The sequence below is a fragment of the Rhinoraja longicauda genome, chromosome 3 (assembly GCF_053455715.1).
Source record: "Rhinoraja longicauda isolate Sanriku21f chromosome 3, sRhiLon1.1, whole genome shotgun sequence".
Taxonomy (NCBI): domain Eukaryota; kingdom Metazoa; phylum Chordata; class Chondrichthyes; order Rajiformes; family Arhynchobatidae; genus Rhinoraja; species Rhinoraja longicauda.
Window position 1 is genome coordinate 35,549,430 of NC_135955.1, and position 27,471 is coordinate 35,576,900.

Here is a 27,471-nt window from a genome sequence, read left to right on the forward strand (position 1 = left end):
GCTTTCTTCTGGCATATGTAAGAGTGTCTGTCCCTTAGAAAAGAATGTGCATTGTCGACAGTGCAAAAATAACTAGATAGTGTATGTGGATGCACATGCATAGAACACAGAACAATAAGGCAACCAGACCTACACACAATACTCCAAATTGGGCCTAAGCAAAGTGTAATGAACCTGCAACATTACTTCCCAATTTTTATACTCAATGCCATGATCAATGAAGGCAAGCAGTGTTGCTTTTTTACCACCCTATCTACTTGTGCCACAACTTTCAGGGAACTACGGAATTGGACTGTAAGATCCCTGTAGATTCATTGAGTCATAGAGTCATACAGCATGAAAACAGGCCTTTCAGCCCAACTTGCCCATACCGACCAACATGTCCCATTACCCTAGTCCCAACTGTATGCAGTTGGCCAATATCCCTCTAAACCTGTCATATCCATGTACCTGTCTAAATGTTTCTTAAACATTGCGATAGTACCTGCCTCACCTACCTCCTCTAGCAGCTCTTTCCATACACCCACCACCCTTTGTTTGAAAAGTTACTCCTTAGGTTCCTATTAAATATTTCCCCCCTCACCTTAAATCTATGTCCTCTAGTTCTCGATTCCTAAACCTATGTCCTCTGGTTTTCGATTCTCGATTCTCGAACAACAATGATCCCGAGGTGTTGCCATTTACTGTACATTTTCCTCTTGCATTGCACCTCCCAAAGTGCAACACTTCACACTTGATTGAACTTCAACTCTCATTTTCACTGACCAGACTTCCAACTGATCACTATCCGCAATATCCACAGTGTCACATTTTGTGTCTGCAAGCTTACTAATCGACCCACTTCCACTTTTATCCAAATCATGTACAAATTCTGCACAAACAACAGAGGGCCCAGCACTGCTCAGTGCAGAACACCTCTGGTCATTGACCTCCAGTCAGAAAAGCACCATTCCACCACTGGCCTCTTGTCTACCGTGACCAAACCAATTTTGAATCAAACCACCAACTAGAGAGTAGTCCTGACCTACCATCTACCTCACCGATTAGCGATCGGTCCTGACCTACCATCTACCTCATTGGAGACCTTTGGACTATCTTTAATTGGATTTTACTGGACTTTATCTTGCACTAAAAAAAAATCCCTTTATCCTGTATTTGTAAACTGTGGACGGCTTGATTGTAATCATGTATAGTCTTTCTACTGACTGGATAGCAAGCAATAAAAAAGCTTTTCAATTTTGCTCAGTACACGTGACAATAAGCTAAACTAAACTAAACTAACCAAATCTGTCAAGTCACCATAGATACCATATGACAATCTTCTTGATCAGTCTACCACGAGAGACCTTGAAGATTGCTTTACTACAGTCCATATATACAACACCCACTGCCAACCTCTATCAATCATCTTCATCACCTCCACAAAAAACTTAATCAGGTTTGTAAGATATGACCTCCTTTTTGGATATTTAGATTCTATTTGGACATCTAGATTCTTCTTGCTTGCATATGACCTCAAATCTCGACCTCGCGATTGATAAAATATTTTAATTTGAATTGCCTCATACAAACATACTATGTTATTTGACTGCCATAATTTTGCCCACTTTGTGTTCATTTCAATCTTCCTGCTAGGATCTTTGCCTACCCCTAACTTCTCCTGCAAACTTGTATTTGCCATTCCCTTTTACTTCACCTAGGCTATTGATGTGCAAGGTACAAGGCTGAGATGCCAGTAGAGCTACACATAGACCTTAAGTTTGCCATGTTACATTGCCCATCTACACTTCACGCTGTTTCGGAAAAGCAGCTAACATAATTGAAGACTCGTTTTCCACCCCTCTACTGTCTGCATGCAAGAGGCGTCATGTTTCGGTGCCAATTTCAATGTTAACGCTCTAGTTCTTGAGCACGTTCCAGTCTGTTCCAAGCAAGTTCCAGGCTGTTGGGGGGTCTCCATACTCCAGCCAATTCCTTCCTTAGACGTCACGTTCCTCTCCTCCCCAGACCTTTGTTCCCCACGGCGCCTCCTGCAGCCAACCATGAGGGCGCGGTAGGCCAGACCCCATTTCCTTCTCCTCTCCTCTGCACTCCTGCCGGCATCGCTCTTTGCTCGTCACATTCATCTACCCTCCCAGTCATTCACTTGTCACTGTGTCCAAACACCTTCAGTTCCAACCAGCAGCTGGGAACATCACTCTATTTTTCTCCTCTTGCACTTTGTTTTATAATAATAAAAATCCTTAAAATAAAATAAGGTCAATATCTACAGCAAGAAATTCTAATAACAGTTGAGAATAGATTCTGAAATGCTTCCTATGCTCTCTTTTATAAAATGTAATGAAATTCCAAGATTAATATGAAGCCATAATTTCAAAGAATAGGCAATTTGCAGTAACATTACTGATACAGTCAATATATTCTATTTTATTTCTTTATTAATATAAATAAAAACGATTTATTCAAATTCAGTATTTAGTGGAATGAAGATTTATAAACCACCGTAACCACAGGGAAATATACAACAGAGGGGACCTGATCCATAAAGGTCTGGTTTAGTTATCAGTGTGTGCAGTTGAAGGCACTGCACAGACCCACAATCAAGAAGAGAAAGGAAGGCAAGTGAATCAACTTCAAACTCTCCACCAACTAATACAGTGCTTAGCTTACAGTTTGGAAACGCGCCCATCGGTCCACTGATTCCACACCGACCACCGATCACCTGTTCACACTAGTTCTATGCTATCCTACTTTCTCATCCCTTCCATACAAACTGGGGGCAATTTACAGAGGCCAATTATCTTATAAATCCCCACGTCTTTGGGATGTGGGAGGAAACCAAAGCACCCGGAGCAAACTCACGCAGTCACAAGTCTGGTGCAAACTACACGCAGCCAGTACTCGATGTCAGGATCGAACCTGGGTCTCTGGAGCTGTGCCGTGACAGCTCAACCAGCTGTGCCACCGTACCATCCTAACATATACCATTGATTTTCTGGCAACTGATGATCCGGCATCTCCTTTAATCTGGACTAAATTATGAGAGCAAGCATCAGTCTGAAGAAGGGTCTCGACCCGAAACGTCACCCATTCTTTCTCTCCAGAGATGCTGCCTGACCAACAGAGTTACTCCAGCATTTTGTGATACCTTCGATTTGTACCAGCATCTGCAGTTATTTTCCTACCCAACTTGCCGCTCCACTGCGATTTCGCCTCAAGGTATGTCTACTTTGAAGAAGTTCTCCTCCTCTCTTCGACAAGAGTTTAGCAACATGCTCTCTCGCTGTTCCCCCTCTGTGGTTCCTCCTGCCCACATCAGTCTGAAAGAAGGGTCTCGACCCAAAACGTCACCCATTCCTTCTCTCCAGAGATGCTGCCTGGCCCGCTGAGTTACTCCAGCATTTTGTGATACCAGAACATTGCATGTGGCACACTTTCTTTCGAGGCGTATGCTTGCATTCTGAAAGAGTAAAGGGCCTGTCCCACTTAGGCGATTTTAAGGCGACTGCTGGCGACTAGGCTGTCGCCGACAGTTCGCCGGGGTGTCGCGGGCATGATCATGTGGAGTCTTCCAAAGATTGTAGTGGATCTCGGTGCGTCACTGAGAAATCAAACGGTTTGAAATTTCTCAGCGACAGCTGGCTTGTCGCCAGGCATCGTAGCTTATTGCGGTCACTGTCGCATGCTGTCCCCAGGTTTGATAGGTTCTCTTAAGATGCGTTTAGAAGCACATAATATTAAAATAAGTAAAGTCCTTACAAAATACCATAAAATGCTTGTGTTTAACGAATTTATTTACCGTCAGGAGATTTGACAGGTAGATTGGAGGCCACAGTTTGACGGTCAGGTAAGCGTGGGAATTTTCACGATGTTTTTGGCCTCAGCCATTACATTTAAAGTGGGCTCCAAACCCAGATATTCAACCCAGAAACCAGATATGCATCTCCCTTACATTTTCAAAGAATGCCCACACACGTTTCACAAAAATACACTGAACCACTTTAAAAAAAAAAATTTTTAATACAGCTATTAGTAAACTCGAAGTAAATCCGGTTTATTCCTTGTTACAGCAATGCTTGGGTTTTAAGTAACCCATACAAGATGTTATAGTTCAAAACTCTCAAGTACTTACCGACGTCAGTGATTTCAGCGAAAACCAGGACGCCGGAGAAGCATTGACAGCGTGGGAATTTTCGCGATGTTTTTAGCCTCAGCCATTACATTTAAAGTGAGCTCCAAACCCAGATATGCAACCCAGAAACCAGATATACATCTCCCTTACATTTTCAAAGAATGCCCACACACTTTTCACAAAAATCCACTTAACCATTTTTTTAATTCTTTTTTTTTAATACAGCTATTAGTAAACTGGAAGTAAATCCAGTTTATTCCTTGTTACTGTGAAGCTTGGTTTTTAAGTAACCCATACAAGGTGTTATAGTTCAAAACTCTCAAGTACTTACCGACTTGTCAGTGATTTCAGCAAAAACCAGGACGACCAGTACATCCTCTGTTGGGCCTTTTTGACTGTGGAGTCGATGGTGGCCTCCCATTTAAGGTCCTTGGAGATGATGGTTCCAAGGAACTTAAATGACTCCACAGATGTGCCTGTGGTGTTGCTGATAATGAGTGGGGGGAAGGGAGGGGGAGCTCTCCTAAAGTCTATTATCAATTCCACTGTCTTAAGACCATTGAGCTCCAAGTTCTTACGAAGGCACCAGGACGCCAGCTGTGTCACCTCCTCTCTATAGGCAGATTCCTCCCTATCCTGGATCAGTCCAATCCGGGTTGTGTCGTCCGCAAACATGAGAAGATTGACAGAGGTGTCTGTGGAGGTGCAGTCGTTGGTGTAGAGAGAGTAAAGGAGAGGGGAGAGTACGCAGCCTTGTGGTGCTCCAATGCTGAGAGTCTGCGGATCCGAGATGTGCTTTCCCAGCCTCACATGCTGTTTCCTGTCTGTCAGGAAGTTGATGATCCACTGACAGAGGGGTTCAGACAGTCAACTGGGAGAGTTTGGAGTGTAGTAGCCCTGGCACAATGGTGTTAAATGCAGAGCTAAAATCTACAAACAAAATCCTTGCATAGGACCCCTGGCAGTCTAGATGCTGGAGAATGAAGTGCAGGCCTAGGTTGACTGCGTCAGCCACCGATCTATTGGCCCTGTATGCAAACTGCAGAGGGTCGAGCAGGGGGTTTGTGATGTTTTTCAGCTGGGCCAGCACGTCTTTCAAAGGTTTTCATGACTACAGAGGTCAGTGCGAAAGATATAGCGTGGATACAGGCCCTTGGGCCACCGAGTCCACAGGTCACCCATTGATCACCCATTCACACTAGTTCTATGTTATCCCATTCTCTGCAAACCAGGGGACAATGGACAAAGGCTAACAAACCTGCACGTCTTTGGAATGTGGGAGGAATCCGGAGCATTCTGAGGAAGCCCATGTGGTCACAGGGGGAACACGCAAACTCCAGACAGCACCTGAGATCAGGATTGAACCTGTGTCTTTGGCACTGTGAGGCAGCAACTCTACCAGCTGCACCACTGTGCTGCCCTAATCCTAATTTATTGATCTTGCTTAAATGCAGTTATTCTTGCTTTGGTGGCCCGGCTGCCAATACCTCTAGTTTCATTCTCCCTGACTCTCAGTCTGAAGAAGGGTCTCTTCCCGAAACGTCACCTATTCCTTTTCTCCATAGATGCTGCCTGACTCGCTGAGTTACTCCAGCATTTTGTGTCTATCCCAAAATGTCAAAGCTGCAGTGATTCCCTTCCTGAATCTCTCCACCTCCCAACTTGTCTTTCCACTTAGATGGATGTTCTTTGGAACCCATCTTTTTGGCCATGCTTTTGATCACTTGTCCTAATATCTCACAATGTGACTCAAGTAAATTTTGCTTGATACGAGCCCCAAGAAATACTATGATTGCTATTCACAAGGGAATAACCTTGGCATTTACTTACATTCAGTCAGATAAATACCCCTTAGCCAGTAATATATTTTTAGTTGCAGTTAACCAGCTTCCTAACCATGGCACCACAATTACTCATACTTGTATATGTTTTAGCATCCCAAACACAATTTTATTTTGCTATTTTAGGATCAACATTTGCTATTCATTTGCTATTCTTTGGAAAAGAATGTTTGCTACTTGCATAATGAAACTCAGTAAAGTTTGTTCAGTTATTAAGTCAAGCCCCATTCAACCCTCTCAAGGGACAAGGGACAAGTGACTCCCTCGGCACTAATTAAGGGAAAGGATGGATCTGTTCAATATTTAGATCTTTTATCATTTATGTACAAATTTGCATCATGATTTCCCGCATTACAATAGTGGCCACACTTCAAACATGTGTTATTGGCTTTGAAGTGCTTTTCACACAGCAAACATGCAAGGTTTTTTCACACTATTTTGGAAAATAAGTCAGAAAGAAGCCATGGAAAGCCAGTGAAACTATGGAAACGGACCATAATGTGAAAATTTGAAGGAAATACAAATAAAGACCTATAAAGACCGACTTTGCAATGTAATCGATGGTTTAAATTGATGAAAGAAGAGTAGGCATTGAGAAACAAATATTCTCACCCAGATTGTCAGGGGCTACTGGCCACTCAGTGTCCTGAGAGGTGATCTGTTAATATTATCACCAATGTTTGATGAAGGGTTGTATTGCTGTTCAGCTCAGACTATGCTAGGTAGAGTGTTCTGTTCACAATGTCCACTCCCATTCCTCTATGCCCTGAGGTAACTTTTCTGAATCAGTAAAGATGATTTTTGCTGGGCTAAGAAAGTCTTGAAGCCAAGGAGCCGGATTATGGTTTGGATTAGGATGTACAAGACATGATCAGAACGGTTTCAGATGACATTAAATAGTGGTATTGTATGCAGTGAAGATAGTTATCAAGAATTGCAGTGGATTTTTGATCAGTGGGCCAAGGAATGGCTAATGGAGTTTAATTCCCTGGTCAAACCAGGGCAGAACCTTCACAGTGAATGAAAGGGCCCTGACAAGCATTGCAGGGCAGATGGATACAGGAGTACAAGTACAAAATTCCTTGAAAGTAGCATCACAGGTGGAGAGGGTGATGAAGAAGGTTTTGATAGGGCATATGCATAGGGTCATTTCCCAGGGAATCAACAATTTGCAAAGGTGAGAAGAGGAAGATTTAATGGGAACTGAACACAGTTTCTTTTACACAGAGAGTGGTTGGTGTATTGACACAAGCTGGCAGAGGAAATAGTTCGAGCTGCCAGAGGAATAATAGGCACAATAACAACACCTGGACAGGTACATGGACAGGAAAGGTTTAGAGGGATATGAACCAGGGTCATAGGACAGGGGGTCACTGCTTAGCTTCTGTCAAACATTTCCTGTGCACTTACAGGTTGTTCTGGCCCTTCCCTTGGCATTGCACAAAGTCCTCCCACTGAGGGTAAGGGCACCACCAACCTGCAAGTAGACACCAGCAGACCTGCAGGAGCTAAGTAGACACCGACCTCATGGGTCACGGGCGAGCTTATGCAATTGCTCTGGCTAAATTGGGTTCAAGAATTCTTTAGTTAGAATATTCAATGATATTTCCAAAATTCGTCAAGAACAGAAGAAAATGATAGCATGAGTTGGCCACCAGGCCTTTGAAGCCTGCCTGCCATTCAATACGATATGGCTGATCGATGCTGACTTCAACACCTCTTCTATACCCATGTTCCTTAGACCTCAATTCCCCAGCCTTTGAAAAATTATCTTTCTTGCTGCTCGGGGTGCAATGGATGCAGAAACAATAGTGCCATTTATGAGACTTTTAGATGGGCACGTGAATATGCAGGGAATGGAAGGATATGGATCACATTCAGGCAGAGGAAATTAGTTTCATTTGGCATCATGTTCAGCGCAGACATTGTAGGCTGTGATGTACTGTTCTATGTAATAACCTGGCCTCTACAACTCTCCAGGTAATGTTCTAGGGACTCACTACCATCTGCAAGAAGAAATGTTTTTGCATACCATTTTTCAATTCCTATCTTTTAACAAAATCCGTGATTCAAGTTTCCCATTTGTGAAAACATCACAACATCTACCCTTAGTATTCTAGTTGTTTCAATAGGGCTGTCCCTCAAGAATCTATCCTAATTTGCAACTAAGTAAAAGATTCAATAGATTTTCTCAATAACTTCAACGCTGTGCGGATGGCTTCATCATAGATGCGTAGAAGAAAATAGTGCAGTTTTATTGCAAGATTTTTTTCTCTCATGTTAAATTAAAGTAACATTTTTCTACAATATGTAAAATGAATATACGTAGAGACGAGGGGGTGCAATGAGTTAACATTTCTTTCCCTGGGGCCTTGCTTTTGATTCCAGTCCAAATTAATGGAATGGGAGGCTCATTTTGCTGTTTGTCCCATGTGTAATGAGCTTGAACACGCTCAAGTCTGCTGACCAAAATAGCCCCTAATTTGGCATTAAATTGTCATTCTCTCTCAGAGATTGCAAGGGTTGCTGATGCAGGAAATAGAAATATCACAGAAGTGTGGGAAAGGATCTCTTTTGCAGTTGCTTCGAGGGAGAAGAAGAAAGAATGAATTGCAATTTTCCCTGGCCATTTTAGAGCTCAATTTGAATGCGTCACGCTGATGTTGTGTGGATAAAAGAAATATTTGCTCCATTCTCCCAACAGAAACCTCTGGCAATTTTGAACATAAATGTAGGATTTATCCTCAAAAATGTGATTTTTATTATTTTCATTGATTGTACATGTACTCCACATAAGAATGCAATATTGTATTGTGCCCTTATATGACTGTAAGCTTTAATCATTATCTGACCATCTCAGGCAGTAATGTTTACTCCCAATAATTGGGCCAATAATTCCACTATCTTCTAGGGATTATGCCTGACTGGTTATATCCAGCCATGATCACATTGAATGATGGTGCTGGCTCGAAGGGCAGAATGGCCTACTCCTGCACCTATTGTCTATTGTCTAATGTCTATCCTGCTTAATAACACAAAGGTACTTGGCGGGTCAATTACAATCAGGGGAGGGAATAGACAGACGATGTTTCAGTTCAGGACTCTTTTGCAGAACTTGTCCTGGTTACCCAGGGTATACTTATGACATAAGGCCTTATCCTTGCCACCTCTCATGGTTCTTCCATCGTACTGTGTCATCAAAGATCTGTACTGATTGATTGAAAGATACAGCATGCCGACTGGTCCTTCGGTCACCCACTTACAGTGATTCTATGTTATCCCACTTTCTCATCCTCTCCTGTTGTGTGTTAGATTGGAAAATAATGCTGGAGAATAGGCAAACCATTTATATTGATATTGCACAGGACAACCAATTCCACTCAAATAAAAGGATTATTGGACAGCTGGCAATGTTACTTCTTTTCCCTCCTTCCCTAGCCTTCTCTCCTGCATACCTCCTCCACCTTCCTACACACCCCTTCTCCTTCTATCACCTTGTCTCCCCTTCTCTCCCACTGCTCTCTGCCTCTCCTGTTCCCACGTTCTGTCTTCCAGTTCTCTCTCCTCCATTCTCTGATTTCCTCATTGCTGTCTTTCCACTCTTACTCCATCTCTTCACCTTTCTGTCCTTTAGTCTCCCTTCCGTTCCATGAAGGAACTCAACAGCTACAGGCCAGTGGCACTGACATCGCACCTGATGAAGACACTGGAGCGTCTGGTCCTCGCCCATCTCCGCCCCCTGGTGAGACCATCAATGGATCCGCTGCAGTTCCCCTACCAGACTCGCATCGGGGTGGAGGACGCCATCATCTACCTATGACACAGAGCTTTTTCACACCTGGAGAAGCCGGATAGCAATGTGAGAATCATGTTCTTTGATTTCTCCAGTGCATTCAACACCATCCAACCATTCTGGGGTGCAAGCTGGAGCGCACAGGAGTGGATCACCACGTCACATCCTGGATTCTGGATTATCTCACCAACCGACCACAGTATGTGAGGACAAAGAACCTGGTCTCGGACAGGGTGGTCTGCAGCACAGGGGTTCCGCAGGGAACAGTGCTAGCGCCATTCTTGTTCACCCTGTACACTCGGACTTCACGCACAGCTCTGCAGACTCCTATCTACAGAAGTTCTCTGACGACTCTGCCATCATCGGCCTCATCACGGGCGACGAGGACAGGGCGTACAGAGAACTGATCAAGGAATTTGTGGACTGGTGCCAGCGGAACTGCCTCCGGATCAACGCGGGGAAAACCAGGGAGATGGTGGTAGATTTCCGCAGGCGCAGCCAGGTCCCCCCGACACTGGTGAACATCCAGGTTATGGACATCGAGAGGGTGGATTCTTATAAGTACCTGTGTGTATACCTCAACAATAAACTGGATTGGACTGAAAACACCGATGCGCTATACAGAAAGGGCCAGAGCAGACTTTATCTGCTAAGGAGACTCAGGTCCTTTGAAGTGCAGGGGGCACTCCTGAGGACCTTCGACAACATGGTGGTGGCATCGGCCATTTTCTATGGCGTGGTCTGCTGGAGCAGCAGCATCTCAGCGGCGGAGGGGAAGAGACTTGACAAGCTGGTCAGGAAGGCCAGCTCTGTCCTGGGTTGCCCCCTCGACTCAGTGCAGGTGGTGGGAGAGAGGAGGATGATGGCAAAGTTAACATCGCTGCTGGACAACGACTCCCACCCCATGCAGGACACTGTCACTGCACTGAGTAGCTCCTTCAGTGACAGACTCCTTCACCCCAAGTGCGTGAAGGAGAGATATAGGAGGTCCTTCCTTCCCGCTGCTGTGAGACTGCACAACCAGCACTGCTCCCAGCAGACGAGTCAATGATAACAGCTAAGAACACACGGAAAACTGATGACAATTTATGTATCTATTTATAATGAATGATATCTTGCTTTCTTGCTATCCACTTTGCTGCTGTAACACTGTAAATTTCCCCGGTGTGGGACGAATAAAGGAATATATTATTATAATTATTATATTATCCACCTATCACTTGCCAGCCTGCCCCCCACCTCACTTCTCCAGCTTTCTCCCCACTATTCCTCTCAATCTGAGGAAACCTGCACGTCTTTGGAATGTGGAAGGAAACCGGAGCACCTGTTTAAGAGTCAATGCTTGCATTATCAGATCTCTCATTTGTTGTGAGCATCTCACGGTTAAGACTCAGGGCCTGTCCCACTTAGGCGATTTTTGTGGCGACTGCCGGCGACTGTCAAAGTCGTAGCAGATCGCTGAAATTTTCTTTTACCCGACGACAATGACCACGACAATGCCGAGTCAGGTCGAGATAACATCGTCTTCGGAAACATCGCGAAATTCCCACGCTGTCAAAGCTTCTCCGGCGTCCTAATTTTCGCTGAAATCACTGAGAAGTCGGTAAGTACTTGAGAGTTTTGAACTATAACATCTTGTATGGGTTACTTAAAAACCAAGCTTTACTGTAACAAGGCATAAACTGGATTTACTTCCAGTTTACTAATAGCTGTATTGAAAAAAAAAAAAATTTAAGTGGTTAAGTGGATTTTTGTGAAAAGTGTGTGGGCATTCTTTGAAAATGTATGGGAGATGCATATCTGGTTTCTGGGTTGCATATCTGGGTTGGGAGCCCACTTTAAATGTAATGGCTGATGGCCAAAAGCATCGCAAAAAATCCCACGCTTACCTGACCGTCAAACTGTCGCCTCCAATCTACCTGTCAAATGTCCTGACGGTAAATAAATTGGTTAAACACAAGCATTTTATGGTATTTTGAAATGACATTACTTATTTTAATATTATGTGCTTCTAAATGCATCTAAGAGCACCTATCAAACCTGGGGACAGCATGCGACAGCACCCGCAATAAGCAACGATACCTGGCGACAAGCCAGCTGTCGCTGAGAAATTTCACTCCGGATGATTTCTCAGCGACACGCTGAGATCCACTACGATTTTTGGAAGACTCCTCACGATCATGCCCGCGACACCCGGCGAACTGTCGGCGACAGCCTAGTCACTGGCAGACGCCTTAAAATCGCCTAAAGTGGGACAGGCCCTTAAGTCTTGAGTTGACTCAGTGCTTATTTTTGTCCACTCCAGATGGTCAGGTTTGGCTCAGTGGATCTGGTAGTCTGAGCGATAATCTTGGGTTCTTTTGGGTCTGGTGTTGACTCTTATTACCACCAAATATTACATATTCTCATACTTCCATTCATAAAGAAGCACAAGGATATTTCATAGCAAGTAAGGATTTGGTTCATCTCACTCTGACTGTTGAATAGGAGAATGGTCTGCTCATTGAGCTAAAGGACAGTCAACTGGTTTGTTCCTCACTTCATGGCCTAAAAGTAGACAGGTACTACAGCTATCATGAAGATCATAAATTTCACATTTCCATACAATGCAAAATTAGCCCATTTGACCTATCAGACGGCACAGTGGTACAGCGTCAGAGTTGCTGCCTCACAATGCCAAATACATGGGTTTGATCCTGACTACGGATGCTGTCTGCGCAGAGTTTGTACATTCTCCCTGTCACTGCGTTGCTTTTTTTCGGGCGCTCCAGTTTCCTTCCACATTCCAAAGACGTGCAGGTTTCCTCAGATTCTACGGCTCCCCGACACACAAGAGGCAATTTACAGCAGCCAATTAACATATCAGTTTCCAATCACATACAGCCCAATTTAAAAGCAGCAACACTTCCCGAAAAGAGATCAATAAACCAGTTGGGTCTTTGCAGTAATCCAATGTCTTCATGGACACAATTATTGATACTGCATTTCATTTCCACATGTTCTTACAAAACAAATCATGGAAATCCATGATGGAAAGTTAGAGTTTAGGTTAGGTTTAGATTTATTATTGATACATGTACTGAGGTGTAGTGACAAGCTTTGTTTTGCATGCTATCCAATCAGATCAGATAATACTACGCAAATATACCATCAAGTCAAACTCAAACATAATAAGAAGAGCAAAAGAGGAAAGTGCAGAATATAGTTCTCAGCATAGTGCATCAGTTTCATAAACAAAGTCAAATGTCTGCAATTGGGCAGAGATGAATCAGACCTGGTTCGAGCTTAAGGAAGAACTGTTCGGAAGCTTGAAATGGAGGGGAAGAAGTTGTTTCAAGGTCTGGTGGAGTGTGCTTTCAATCTTTTGTACCTTCTGATGTACAGGAGCAGAAAGTAGAAGACGTGACCGGTGAAGGACAAATGTTTGATTATGTTGGTTACTTTTTCGAGACAGCGTGAAGTGCAGATTGAGTCAATGGTGGGAAGTCTGGTCTGTACAATTTCTTGCGGTCTTTGGCAGAACTGTTCCCAAACCCAGTTGTGATGCCATCTGACAGTATGCTATCTATAGTGCATCTGTGCAAGTTTGTAAGAGTCATCAGAGACATGCCACAGTCTCCTAGGATGTAGCGCCATTGGTGTGTGTTCTCGGCTGTTGCATCAATGTGGTTGGTCCATGACAGATTATTGGTAATATTAACACCAAGAAACTTGAAGCTTTCCACTTCGGCTGCATTGATGATGATTGGGGCATGTACTCTATCATGCTTCTTGAACTTTTGTTATTCAGATTGTTTGTTCCAGCCTCTGCATTTCTAGTCTATAATGCCGCCGTGTCCAATGGCGGATGAGCTACATTGCCATTGCTTGTGCACACTGAACTCCTCCAGTGGACCATCCACTTACAGGTCTATTGAGAGGAGTATAAGGCTGCCTCAGATGGACAAAATCAAGCAGTGATGCAAGAACTCCCTCGTGTCCACGGTTTCCACTGAAGTAAAAATACTTACCTGTTGAGGCATGAATTTGTCCAGATGAAATTCAAGTGCCCAGGTGCAGCTCATGACCAGAAGCAATTGAACTCTGATGCTTATTTTAAATTTGTGCAAAATGTACTCCGTTGAAGCAAGAAAAAAAGTCAGCACTAAAATACAACTTCATTTAGGTGGATGTAATATGGTTTCTCTTTCCAAACTTGTGGTTACTTAACAAGAATTATAAACAATAAACAAAACGCAAACCTCCGTGAAATATTCAGTCGACGGAGCTCATGTGATATGCTTGGGCTTGGATAAATACATGTAACCTGTTTTTAATTAAAATGAAATCATAATAACTATCTGCAGTGTTCAGAGGCAGTACACATTTCTGTTGGTAAACATTACCCCATCATTTTCCGATCCAAAAGCATCACATGCAACTCTTGTGCTAGTGCTTGTTTTGAGTCTATGTGTAAGGTACAAAATTAGCCTCAAATGAATGGTAGATACTAAGAACTGCAGATGCTGGTTTACAAATAAAGACACAATGTGCTGCAGTAACTCAGCAGGTCAGGCAGCATTTCTGGAAAACATGGATAAGTGACCTTTCGGGTCGGGACCCTTCTTCAGACTCTCGACCCGCAACGTCACCTATTCATGTTCTCAAGAGATGTTGCCTGACCCATTGAGGTACTCCAGCAAGTGAATGGTTTTCAATTACTGCCCGCAAGCAAGCTGCTGACTGCAGCTCAATAACTTCATATCATTTCCAAGTTGCAGTATTTAAAAAGCTTGGACTATTGGCCAGGCAGGTCTCATTGTGTACGTAAGACTCTGTACCATTGATAGAATTCACTCTGTCAGGCTGTGTCATTCAGATCAAGGATGTTTCAGGTTAGATTTGAGTTATTTCATCCCAGCCAGGAGGCAGAAGGCAATAGACAATCCTTCTGATTATTCCTGAGCTAATAAAGGGTTACAATGAATCCTTTGCTATTATTTACCTTTGATAACTGTTTTACAAACATCTTTTTTATTGATGCCAGTCATAGTCTGAAGAACGGTCTCAAACTGAAACGTCACCTATTCCTTTTTTTCCAGAAAAAGTCTCTGAGCCGCTGAGTTACTCCAGCTTTTTGTGTCTATCATCAAGTATCCATATATGGCATAGAGTCATACAGTATGGAAATAGGTCCTTCAGCCCAACTTGTTCTTTTGGTTGATTTGATCTGAGGTTGTTGCAATGATTTACAACTCTATTTTCCATTGACTTCTGTTTCAAGGTGAGCTCATCTCAGTTATAAACAGAGGTTGGCTCCCAATGTTAATCGCATAATTTTAGAGGATGGGAGTCACTCTTGAAACATCTGAAAACCTGCCTTCCTCTCATCCACATGTGATGATCTGAGATTCCGGCTCAGTGAGACTTTGGGGCGCCCATTGTGCTCTCTGCTCAGCTTGTACCACACTGAATTAAGGACGCAGCAGGAATCATCCAAGCCTCCAATCTCTAATATAAGTCATGCATTCCTCCAAGGTACCCAATTCTTCACATTGTTTCTTCGAGCTTCCTATCAAGATTCCTCAGCAGGGCATTTGATTGCTTTAGTAATTTCTTCTCTGTTTGGTTGGAATGTTTTTGGTGGGTGACTAAGAGAGTTGTCAAATTGGTGGTAAATGGGATTATTGTGGACAGATGCTAGATGATCAGCATGGGCATAATGGGCCAAAGGGCCTGTTTCTGTGCTATATGTCTCTGAAATATCTATGGTTAAACATAATTGTAGTTGACCCTTGGATTTAATCCAGGCTGTTTTGTACTTCTGGGAGTGGAGAAGCATTCATATTTCTGGCGGGAAGACTCCATTCTAACCATTGCCCGTTAGACCATTATCTGCCTTTCCAGTATTATTATCCTTTTATCTCTGTCTAATATTTATTGTTGTATGCAAAAGATACCCATTCAATGTTCCAAGTAGGTTTTTTTTACTGGCTGATCATTGAGAGGTCATAATCACTGAATCAGGAAGGGGCCCTACAACCCATGATGTCCAAGCCAGTCAAAGAGCAGCTAGTTAGCCTACTCCTATGGATTCTAGGTGCATGACTCTGCAGCTTGCAACTTATCAATTGCTCAACCAAGCACTTTTTTAATTAGGGTTCCTGCCTCCATTAATCATTCAGGCAGTGCCACATTTTACATTGGGTGTAAAAAGATTTCCTTATCTCCTCTCTCGTCCTGCTACTAATTATTTTAAAGGTATGCCCATGGTTGTTTGATATCTGCTAAAAGAAATTGGTGGTAGACACAAAATGCTGGAGTGCGTCAGCGGGACTGGCAGCAACTCTGGAGAGAAGGAATGGATGATGAGAGAAGGTCAGGTCGAGAAATTGGTCCTCCCTACTCTAGTTTGCTCATAATTTTGTACACCTCAATTAAATCTCCCTTCAGCCTCCTCTGTTCCAATGAAACAAACCGTAACTTGTCCTCATAACAAAATTGCTGCCCTCTTCCCAAATTCTTCAATTTGTGTTCATCCTCTGGAAGCTGTCTTGTTGCAACTCTCAAAAACTCAGTGGTCTACCTACATTTTCATTGCTTGACCAGTTAATAATACATTCAGCTATGAACCAAAGTCAGGAGCATATCTGGGAACCGTATGAACCTGATTCAGTGATCATGAACTTTTCCGTAAACTCTAGATCCCAAATCCCTCTTGACTCCCTCACACTTGACTTTGGAAGATCCCCGAGGAACGTTGTGGATTATCTATTCTCATAGATAGTTAAAAGCAGCACAGGTTTAACCTGAGGTCCATAAAGACTAGTGGGTTCTAAAGGTTGAGGTGCCTAAAGGCTCCCTAATGGGAGGGAAAGAAATCTCCCTGGTGGTACTCCCATGTTTTTGGGAAAGTACAAAGAACACTGAGCTCGAATGTCCACCAGTTTGCACATGTTAAGTAAGATGTTGAATTTAAATGCTCCAATATGATGTGATGGTCAATTCTGTTACATCAAATTTAGTTTGAAGCCTATGAAGTTTTATCCAATGTTTTTAATGCAATGCGTGAAAGACATTGGATAAAGATAAGTTTCAGTTGGGTTTTTTTTCCATTCCAATTATGGTTCAGTGTTCCTCAGGTTTCCTCATATGGCCGCAGGTGTTTGATTGCTCTAAATTCTATTTAGCTTTGCTGCCATTGCAAAATTGTTCATCTGATGTATACAATTTGCTGTTGACCTTTTTGAAACAATATTTTTTATTTCATTGGTTGTATTTCAAACTATTCTTCAATCCTCCCCATTCTGCGCACAGACACTGGAACTAATGTTACAGAACTCAAATATCTTCCAAAAACCTATTTCAGCTTCAAGCCAATATGGACACAATTTTATGTATGAAGTATTTCACGGTTGGCTATCAATGATTGCTGAATTTGTCTCGTACGGATTAACACATAGCATTGTTTGTTCTCATTATTTATTCACAAACATGAGGTGATCCTATCTGTGCATTCATCGGTCTGATTAGCTTCCAATGACCTGGTAATGATCTGGTTATGAGATCATTCAACTATAGTTTTCAGTTGCATTGATTATTTCTGTATAAGGGAGCAGTTCAGTTGAAGAGATGCAGAGGGAGGAATGTTCGCTACCATGCTGAACATGACATTTGCAATGAACAATAATACTAATTAACTTAAATATAGGATCTGGTGGGCTGATTCTGCAAATGAGATGTCGTGATTCAGATGTGTTGTGCGTATCAAACTACTTGTATCACACGCTTTACTGCAATGGAATCATTTGACTCCCCATGTTTACAGCATTGGTAAAGTGGGGGATGTCTGCCCTTAACATTCACCAGTCTGTGGAGAGAGGAAATGTTTCCCACCGGACATCAGGCAAGGGAAAAAGTTCTGGTATGAATCCCCCCCCCCGGTGGAGAGAAATTGTATGTTCCCATTATGCCGTGCCTGATAATTAGAAGCATTTTCAAGCAGATATATTGGTTTTGCAGTTATAATGTACTTCACTTTATTTCCAGCCTTTTACAGCAAAGTATGTAAACATTACTGGGTTTGATGCACTTGCCAGTGAATGCTGTGGTTAGAGCGAAAACATTGACACAGGAAATGAGTTTGAACTTTCTAATTATAAAGCATAAACAAATTTGTTGGAACTATTTGTGATTTTATTTCACATGCTCTTGGTTTAGAATAGCTGCAATTTTTCTTTTGCACTTTTAGTTATTCGGATGGAAAAGACCAACATTAGGCTATAATTCCAACATGATTTATGATAGAACTATTAATCCCAAGGTTTCCAACAACCTGTAAATTTTAGAATGTCTAGTTTGGCTGGTTTTTTTATATTCTTAATAATATTAATATTCTTAATATTTTATTAAGAAAGAAGCATTGCCATTATGAAAGTTGACCTATTCAGATTGATTGAAGATACTACATGGAAACAGGCCCGTCTGTCCACCGAGTCCACGATTGCTGTCGATCACCCATTCACACTAGTTCTACGCTATTCCACTTTCACATCCATTCCCAACAAGGGGCAATTTACAGAGGCCAATTAATCCCAAAGAGGATCAATTTATCCCAAAGAGGAGGAAAGATTCTAAGGGGAGTAAGAGGCACCCGTGGCTGACAAGGGAAGCCAAGGACAGCATAAAAATAAAAGAGAAGAAGTATAACATGGCAAAGAAGAGTGGGAAGCCAGAGGATTGGGACTCTTTTAAAAAGCAACAGAAGATAACTAAAAAGGCAATACGGGGAGAAAAGATGAGGTACGAGGATAAGCTAGCCAAGAATATAAAGGATAGTAAAAGCTTTTATAGGTATGTGAAGAGGAAAAAAATAGTCAAGGCAAATGTGGGTCCCTTGAAGGCAGAAGCAGGGGAATTTATTATGGGGAACAAGGAAATGGCAGACGAGTTGAACCGGTACTTTGGATCTGCCTTCACTAAGGAAGATACAAACAATCTCCCAGATGTTCTAGTGGTCAGACATCCTAGGGTGATGGAGGAACTGAAGGAAATTAACATTAGGCAGGAAATGGTGTTGGGTAGACTGATGGGACTGAAGGCTGATAAATCCCCAATGCCTGATGGTCTGCATCCAAGGGTACTTAAGGAGGTGGCTCTAGAAATTGTGGACGCACAATGATTGGTAATCATTTTCCAATGTTCTATAGATTCAGGATCAGTTCCTGTGGATAGGAGGGTAGCTAATGTTATCCCACTTTTTAAGAAGGGAGGGAGAGAGAAAACGGGAAATTATTGACCAGTTAGTCTGACATCAGTGGTGGGGAAGATGCTGGAGTCAATTATAAAAGACGAAATTGCGGAGCATTTGGATAGCAGTAACAGGATCGTTCCGAGTCAGCATGCATTTACGAAGGGGAAATTATGCTTGACTAATCTTCTGGAATTTTTTGAGGATGTAACTAGGAAAATTGACAGGGGAGAGCCGGTGGATGTGGTGTACCTCGACTTTCAGAAAGCCTTCGACAAGGTCCCACATAGGAGATTAGTGGGCAAAATTAAAGCACATGGTTTTGGGGGTAGGGTACTGACATGGATAGAAAATTGGTTGACAGACAGAAAGCAAAGAGTGAGGATAAATGGGTCCCTTTCAGAATGGCAGGCAGTGACTAGTGGGGTACCGCAAGGCTCGGTGCTGGGACCGCAGCTATTTACAATACACATTAATGACTTGGATGAAGGGATTAAAAGTACCATTCGCAAATTTACAGATGATACAAAGCTGGGTGGTAGTGTGAACTGTGAGGAAGATGCTATGAGGTTGCACGGTGACTTGGACAGGTTGTGTGAGTGGGCGGATGCAAGGCAGATGCAGTTTAATGTGGATAAGTGTGTGGTTATCCACTTTGGTGGTAAGAATAGGAAGGCAGATTATTATCTGAATGGTGTCAAGTTAGGAAAAGGGGACGTACAACGAGATCTGGGTGTCCTAATCCATCAGTCACTGAAAGGAAGCATGCAGGTACAGCAGGCAGTGAAGAAAGCCAATGGAATGTTGGCCTTCATAACAAGAGGAGTTGAGTATAGAAGCAAAGAGGCCATTCTGCAGTTGAACAGGGCCCTAGTGAGACCGCACCTGGAGTACTGTGTGCAATTTTGGTCTCCAAATTTGAGGAAGGATATTCTTGCTATTGAGGGCGTGTAGCGTAGGTTTACTAGGTTAATTCCCGGAATGGCGGGACAGTCATATGTTGAAAGACTGGAGCGACTAGATTTGTATACACTGGAATTTAGAAGGATGAGAAGGGATCTTATCAAAACATATAAGATTATTAAGGGGTTGGACACATTAGAGGCAGTAAACTTGTTCCCAATGTTGGGGGAGTCCAGAACCAGGGGGCACAGGTTAAGAATAAGGGGTAGGCCATTTAGAACGGAGATGAGGAAAAACTTTTTCAGTCAGAGATTTGTAAATCTGTGGAATTCTCTGCCTCAGAAGGCAGTGGAGGCCAATTCTCTGAATGCATTCAAGAGAGAGCTAGATAGAGCTCATAAGGATAGCAGAGTCAGGGGGTATGGGGAGAAGGTAGGAATGGGGTACTGATTGAGAATGATCAGCCATGATTACATTGAATGGTGGTTCTGGCTCGAAGGGCCGAATGGCCTACTCCTGCACCTATTGTCTATTGTCTATAACCTACACACCTGCTCATCTTTGGGATGTGGGAGGAAACCGGAGCACCTGGAGGAAACCTATGCGGTTGGAGGGAGAACCTGATAACTCCACACAGGCAGCACCTGTGGTCAGGATCAAACCTCAGGTCTCTGGTGCTGTGAAGCAGCAGCTCTTCCAGCTGTGCCACTATGTCTTCCTAATAATGGCAGTGGTAATTGGTAATTTTATTCCAGTAACATTAATCTTTCCAACATTATTATCTTTTGAGGACCAATGGAATGATCCTCTACAGGATTGATTGATTGATTCTCATACATATATTAAGCGGTTCTGAAAATGTTGTTTTTTAATTCAACTCTACTTTTTGGAGGTGACTCCACCAGGGCTAAAAGATAAACATTCTTTTCTACCAGTTTAAGTGCTTTGGAGTTTATCAAGGATGCATTACTTCAAGAGCAATTAAAATATCAGTGTTACCAAATTTGGTGTTGCAATTGAACCTGTAAATGCAAACATACCCTTGGCTTCATGTGGGGTTCACCGTATACCAATAGTGTCTGTTTTCTTATCATTCATAAGGATAAGGACTTATATTTCTCGCTCTGAATTTCATGATCAATTCAGCAGCAAGACAATGGTAGATAAGCCACAAATGCAAAAAATTACAAATGTGCGAATGGCCAACAAATTCTGCAGAACCGTTGCTGTTAAGTCCTTACAAGTGCCCCAGAAGTCCCATTTGTGACAGAGTGATGGATGTGACAGGGCAGCACGGTAGCGCAGCGGTAAAGTTGCTGCTTTACAGCGAATGCAGCGCCGGAGACTCAGGTTCGATCCTGACTACGGGTGCTGCACTGTAAGGAGTTTGTACGTTCTCCCCGTGACCTGCGTGGGTTTACTCCGAGATCTTCGGTTTCCTCCCACACTCCAAAGACATACAGGTATGTAGGTTAATTGGCTGGGTAAATGTAAAAAAAAATTAAAAAATTTAAAAAATTTTTTTTTAATTGTCCCTAGTGGGTGTAGGATAGTGTTAATGTACGGGGATCACTGGGCGGCACGGACTTGGAGGGCCGAAAAGGCCTGTTTCCGGCTGTATATATATGATGATATGATGAAGCAGGAACAATTGTAAAGGATCCCTCTGCAATTATGTTTTAATCATCCTCTTTCATCAGTTCCAAACTTCACTTGTAGTTTTCATAATATAAACTTAGGAATATTCTGAAGATGAAAATACGTTTGTAAATCTAAATCTATAGTTTTTATTTTATTTTATCAAATATGACACTTTTCTAAGTCTTTGACCAAAGTAAGAAGTATATTTCCTCAGGTGGAATATAATGATGAGAATTGCTGGATAGAGCAGGAAAGATGAAGTATATCACTAAAACGTTCTCAGACATCTATTATTCTCTATGTTGCAGCTCCGTACTTTTTTTTTTGAGAAGCAGAGCAGTCTAAAATATTTCTGAAATGTATCCAAGGGAATATTCCCTGCACACTATGAATTCAGTAGAAATATGTACCCCTATGTTAATCTTAGAGCACATAAAAGCATCTCCCTTAAAAATTGCACTTATTTCCATTGGTCTTTCATTTCTAGTATAAAAGTTATAGAGTCATACAGAAAAGAAATGGTCCCTGCAGTCCATCTGTGCATGCTGGCCATCTGTATTCGATTTTATCACCTCCAAGAGTTTGGGTGGGAGTAACAGATTACTACAATGTGCATAAAGCATGAGAATACATTTTAATTCTCATGGTAGAGCAAAAAGGGCTCAAAGTGAATTTTGGATATTTTGACCAACCAATATGAGTGGTATGTTGGGAGTGTTGTAGAGCAGAGGGATCTAGGAGTACAGCTACATAGTTCATTGAAAGTGGCATCACAGGTAGATGGGGTGGTCAAAAAGGCTTTTGGCAAATTGGCCTCCATCAGTCGGAGCATTAAGTATAGAGGTTGGGAGGTCATGTTGCAGTTGTATAAGATGTTAGTGAGGCCGCATTTAAAGTATTGTTTAGTTTTGGGTAACATGCTTCAGGAAAGATGTTGTCAAGCTGGAAAGGGTGCAGAGAAGATTTGTGAGAATATTGCCAGGACTCAAGGGCCTGAGCTATAGGGAGACGTTGAGCAGGCTCGGACTCTATTCCTTGCAGCGCAGGAGAAGCGGAAGTGGCGGCGCCTAACGGCTGCGGCTCTCTAGCAGTCTGTTCATCTTTTTTCCTTTTTTTTGTTGTGTGTCGGTGTTGGGATGGTTTTTGTTCTTTTTTTGGTTGTGTATGTGTGGGGGGTGGTGGTGTGGGTGGGGGGGTGGTGGTGTGGGTGGGGGGGTGGGGGAAACCTTTCTCTTTTAGGTCTCTTCCTCACGGCGCGGGGTGCGGCTCGGCCGCGGGGCCTTCCATCGCCCGGCTCGGCTCGGCCGCGGGACCTAACATCGCCCGGTGCGGCTCGGCCGCGGGACTTTTCATCGCTGGTGCGGCTCGACCGCTGGACTTAACAGTGCCCGGTGCAGCTTGGCCGCAGGACCTAACATCGCCCGGCGCGGCTCGGCTGCGGGACTTAGCTGCACACGGCTCGGCCGCGGGGCCTTCCATCGCCCGGCTCGGCCGCGAGACGTTTCAGCGCCCGGTGCGACTCAGCCACGGGGACTTCCATCCCCTTGCAGGGACTGTGCGGGTCGGTTGGGGACGAGCTGTCTGTCCGTGGGCGTGAGTGGAAGTTTTGTTGCCTCCATCACAGTGAGGGGGTGTTTGGAGTCACTGTGATGGACGTTTGTGTTGGGGTCATGTGTCTTGTGTTCTTTTTTTGTGTGACTGCTATGTAATTTTGTTCGGTACCTTGGTACCGAATGACAAATAAAGCTCTGTTGACTGTTGACTGTTGATGAGGGGTGATCTTGTAGGGGTGTACAAAATCATGAGAGGAACAGATATGGGTAGATGCACAGAGTCTCTTGTCCAGAGTAGTAGAATCAAGAACCAGAGGACATGGGTTTAAGGTGAGGGGGGAAAGATTTAATAGGAACCTAAAGGATAATTTTTCACGCAAAGGGTAGTAGATGTAGGAACTAGCTGCCAGAAGAGCTAGTGATGCAGGTACTAACGCTATATTTAAGAACACAAATAGACAGGTACATGGATAGGACAGGTTTAGAGGGATATGGGCTAAATGTAGGTAAGTGGGACTAGTGTAGATGGGACATGTTGGCCGATATGGGCAAGTTGGGCTGAAGGGCTTGTTTCCACACGGTATGACTCTAAACAGAGGCTTGAGTTACATATTTACTGGGGCATTGCTTTGGATTGGTGTGAGATAGTGGAGGAAGGGATTAACGGAAGGAGTGGGGAATGAGTTTAGGTAAGAAATCCTTATGGTTTGTTCCCTGTATAAACTTGCACATCCAGGATTCCCCAAACGTGGTAGGCATAGATAGGATAAACAGCTAGAACCTTTTTCTTGGGGTGGAAATGTTTAAGACTAGAGAGCTTAGCTTCGGGTTGAGAGGAGCAATGTTTGAAGGAAATGTGTGGGTCAGGTTTTTTTACACAGAGATTGGTGAGTGCCTTGAACATACTGCCAGCAGTGGTGGTGAAGGCAGATACAGTTGTGCCATTTAAGAGTCATTTGGTTAGGCACATGAATGTGGAGGAATGTTGAGGAAGGATATTCTTGCTATTGAGGGCGTGCAGCGTAGGTTTACTAGGTTAATTCCCGGAATGGCGGGACTGTCATATGCTAAAAGACTGGAGCGACTAGGCTTGTATACACTGGAATTTAGAAGGATGAGAGGAGATCTTATCGAAACGTATAAGATTATTAAGGGGTTGGACATGTTAGAGGCAGGAAACATGTTCCCAATGTTGGGGGAGTCCAGAAAAAGAGGCCACAGTTTAAGAATAAGGGGTAGGCCATTTAGAGCTGAGATGAGGAAAAACTTTTTCAGTCAGAGAGTTGTGAATCTGTGGAATTCTCTGCCTCAGAAGGCAGTGGAGACCAATTCTATGAATGCATTCAAGAGAGAGCTAGATAGAGCTCAAGGATAGCAGAGTCAGGGGGTATGGGGAGAAGGCAGGAACGGGGTACTGATTGAGAATGATCCGCCATGATCACATTGAATGGCGGTGCTGGCTCGAAGGGCCGAATGGCCTCCTCCTACACCTATTGTCTATTGTCTATTGCCTATTGAATAGGTGGCAAAAATAACCAGTTGCAGGAGAACAGTTTTTGAAGGTGTCTAGAAATGCAATGGTTGGATCCCATCTATATCAGTGCATTCCTGTGCAGTCCAGGACCCAGCCTTGTGCACACAGAGCAGGGGTTGTGCCAGTTATAAATCCGCTACACAATTGTAAAATGCCTGTGGACGGAATACGTTTGTACACGTTTGTAATGGAATTAGATATAAAGCTGTTCTGACATCAGTCCTTCAAGCAACCATCATGTTTCATTGCCATTTGTACTAACAACAGAATAATCAAATTCTTGCTTGTAGCCTATAAGAAGCCTATAACACAATACATATAGATAATATTTAATAAACCAAAATTAATAAATTAATAATCCATTACTTGTGTTAAAAACAGTCCAAAATCATTTGTGCTACCAAAAGATAACCCATAGTTTATCGGTTATTGTTGCGTAGTATTCAAGAGCCAGATGGTTATTTGGATAGAAGCTGTTCTTGAACCTGCTGGTCATGGTTTTCAGACTTGTATACGTTCTTCCCAATGGTAGGCGTAAAATAAAAGTGTGGCCAGGGTGGTGTGGGTCTTTGATAATGCTGGCTCCATACCCTGTTTTGTCACAATGCTCAAATCCACACTGTGGAGGAATCGTTATATTTGCCACCATCCTGTGGATCTACCTCCAGTGTGTGCCTGTGAGGTCGTCTTCAGCCATTCATTCACATCACCCTTCTCTACGCCCAAAGTGAAAAATCACCCATTGTATTTCTGCTGTTGCGGAATTTGTTCCAAGAAGAACATTACAGTTGAAATCAATAAAAAATCTTCAACATCAACGGGCATTATCAATGTCCACAAGCAGCCACATAGATGGACCTTTGATCTGCTATCACGAACCACTGCACAAACTATGCACAGTGCAGAACAGTTCAGAAAGGCACCCATTAGAATTCCTTTCTGTTCATAGATCTCCCATTCCCTTTCCACTCTTTCCCCATCATATTTTCATATTCAGAGTTGGAGTCCCACAATGCAGCAAATCCATGTTCTATTCAGGCAACCCCTATCATTGAGGATCCACCTTCTCTCTCAGTCAGTGTGCTGGGCTTACTTTGTTTCTCCCAACTGTGTGCGATTAGTCATGAGTGTGAAGGAGAATCTAAGGAGGACAATGAAAACAAAAGAGAAAAAAAATGAAGGGAAACGAAATACTATTCACAATATTAACTTCCCAGAAACAGACAATAACTCAGGTTGCTGCTCTTGCAGTTCCCCAGGGGGCTCTGAGAACTCTAGCTGACTTCACAGCACTTCATTGTAATGTGGAAATTAAAGCACTAGCCTTTGGGCAGGTTTGACATTCTCTGGTAAATGTTTCCCTGTGCTGACTAAACACCCAATGGACCATTGGGATCTCTGTTAAGACAATGGCATTGCAATTGCTGCTGTTGCATGATTTATAAAGCCATTCAGACCGTTACTTCATTTATATCACATCTCAAAAAGACAGTTTTTTTGTTGCCATGGTATTTTCTGAACCCAAATATCACAACATTGGAATAAATATGAACTGTTTCAAGTAGAAGATAGACACAAAAAGCTGTAGTAACTCAGTGGGACAGGCAGCGTCTCTGGAGAGAAGGAATGGGTGATGCTTGGGATCGAGTCCCTTCTTCAGACTGAGAGTCAGGGGAGAGGGAAACTAGAGATATGAAAGGGTTCAAGCATCTTTTCATGCACCCGCTTTCATAGTCCAATGTCGGTGAGGCAGAACAGCATTTATTGTTTTCCTTTAAGCCACTTTTCATCTTCTCTTTTTTTTCTTCACACAGTATCTGGAAATCCCGTTGAAGTGAGCTGGTTCTTTTATTTATTCCTGCAGCATTACACCAGTTGCTCTGGACAAATTAACATAATTCCCCAAAACCCCAATCAAATTCTGACAGGTTCCAGAAAATCAATGCGATGATGCCACTCAGCTTCAGAATCAAAAGCCTCTTTCCCAATTCAAACTAAACCATTTGAACATCTGACAATGGAATTGCTTTTGAGCACTGCTTTCAATGGCATTGAAATAGAAACAGAAAATTATAGAAACATTTAGTACATAAGGCAAGCATTTGTGGAATGGAAAACTGAGGCAATGTTCAAGGTTGAAGACTCTTCATTAGAACCGGGAAGCAAAGAAGACTAATTAGTTTTAAGGTGCAGAGAAGGTGGGGTAGGAATAGATCGAACAAAGGGAGTATCTGTGAACAGAAAGGAACTGCAGATGCTGGTGTGCACTGAAGATAAACACAAAGTGCTGGAGTAACTCAACGGGTCAGGCAGCATCTCTGGAGAGAAGGACTCTGTGATGTTTTCAGACTGATGGGTGATGGAAGGGTCCCAACCCAAAACATCACCCATCCTTTTTTCTCCAGAGTTGCTGCCTGACCCACTGAGTTACTCCAGCACTTTGTGACTACTTTGAGATTCTGTGAGGTGTGAGTCCTGGTAAACTAAACTAAATTTGAAAATGGATTTGGGGTAATGATCTGATGCAGGAGGAAAGACTTCTGATACATTGGGCTCTCTTGCAGGCAGGTTGGATAGGTATAAGAAGGATTGGTTGTGCCTGAACTCCAGAGGAACCAATATCCTCGCAGGGAGGTTGGCTACTGCTACTCTGGTGGCTTTAAACTAAATTGGCAGAGGAATAGGAACCAGAGAGGCAGGTCAGCAAGTGGAGGGATTGATGGAAAGTTAGAGGTTGTGACAAGTAAGCCTGAAAGAAAGGACATAAGTTAATGAACATGGTGAAACTGATGGGCTAAAGTGTGTTTATCTCAACGTAAGGTGTATTATGTACAAACTAGATGAA